Source organism: Pyxicephalus adspersus, chromosome 4 (assembly GCF_032062135.1).
Source record: "Pyxicephalus adspersus chromosome 4, UCB_Pads_2.0, whole genome shotgun sequence".
Lineage (NCBI taxonomy): Eukaryota > Metazoa > Chordata > Amphibia > Anura > Pyxicephalidae > Pyxicephalus > Pyxicephalus adspersus.
In genome coordinates, this window is record NC_092861.1 from 56,884,632 (window position 1) to 56,886,077 (window position 1,446).

Genomic DNA, 1,446 nt, shown 5'->3' on the forward strand with positions numbered 1-1,446 from the left:
AGCATCGCGGGATCGCGGTATCGGGTGAGTATGATTTTTTTTAATTACCGGTATATTTAACATGTATTCGGTGTATAAGACGCACCCACTTTTCCCCCCCAGTTTTGGGGAAGAAAAAGTGCGTCTTATAGTCCGAAAAATACGGTATATATAAAATCTTCAGCTGAGGCTTTCTATTTGCACCATTTTAACAACACAAAAATGTGTAAATTGTTCTGGGCAGGGTCCTCTCCTCCTCCTATGTTACTGTCTGTGTTTATCTGTCATTTGAGCTGAGTAATATGTTGGCGTTATATCAATACTGTTTATTATTAATAATAATAGTGTGGTGTGACAACTCCTGCATAAAAAGCAGGTAAAAGGTACACTATGTTCCCTGTTTGCTGTTCAAGTCTTCATTTTTAGTGAATGCTTTTATTTTGTGTTTTTGTTTACTCTCTCCAAAGTTCAAGATCTTGTACAGTTTCCTAACATATAAAGTTTGGTTTGGCTGAAATACTGTTAAAATAGCGTACTTAGTTGCTAATTATATTCATGTGTTTTTGCCTTTTTTTCCACTCAACAGAATGAACTGATTCCAGACAAAGGGTTTTTACACGGGTGAAACTGCAGTTTTTGGACATAAAGGGCTTCAAGGGACTAATGGCACATTACTGCTGAATTCAGCTTCTAATCAGTTCAAACAAGCAGATTGTCTGTAAATGTCATTGGTCTAGAATTTGTGCAGGACCACTGCAAAAAGAAAAAGAAATATTGGAGTGTAATACAATCAAAAATTAGGGTCCCTTTGGCAGTAATGTAGCAAAAGGAAAATGAACAGGGCTAAACCACAGTCCTGGAATTTTACTTGAATCATTTGATTTCTCATGAATCAACCACAAATTAATACAAATCAATTCTCTTTCATTTTTTAGCCCTTTAAACCTACAGGTATTTTGTGTGTTTCAATGACAATACTGTAGAATCAAGCTCAAGGTCAAAAGGTCTTTACCATCAGCATTGAGGACCCTGATCTGATTTTCTAGGTTAAAATAATAAAACCTTCCATGCATTTCTCCACAGGTATAGGTGACAGTTACTTTTTACATGTGTATATATCACTAGATGGATATTTATATTTTATATATTCCTTGAAAAGCTCTGGAAAATTAAAACCACAGGCAGAGAAGCTAGTGTGGCATGGAAACGAAATGTTCTGCATGAGGGCTGCCCCACTTTTTACAAAGAGAGGTTCGTTACAAAATCCCTTCATGTTTAATCCTGGAAGCCAGAGTGACAGTGCTAAGTGGTAGACAGGAGTAGATCTGTTTCCTCCAGAAGGTCAGTGTATTTGGTTACAGTCAGTTACATCATCTGCAGGTTTTATTTAAACCCCATTACCTTCTGCAGACATTCTCCCTGATTTCCAGGAATATACAGCACTTAGATGTGCCCCAGCATTAATGT

The 1,446-nt window shown here is 36.9% G+C and overlaps 1 long non-coding RNA gene across 1 annotated transcript in view; it reads left to right on the forward strand.

Annotated features, from left to right (window-relative positions):
• LOC140328554 (uncharacterized) overlaps positions 1–1,026 on the forward strand; it is a 17,408-nt gene extending 16,382 nt beyond the window's left edge. Inside the window, exon 4 of the long non-coding RNA XR_011920306.1 lies at positions 566–1,026. This is a non-coding gene — a long non-coding RNA (uncharacterized lncRNA). The remainder of the gene's footprint in view (positions 1–565) is intronic.
• Positions 1,027–1,446: the final 420 nt, after the last annotated feature.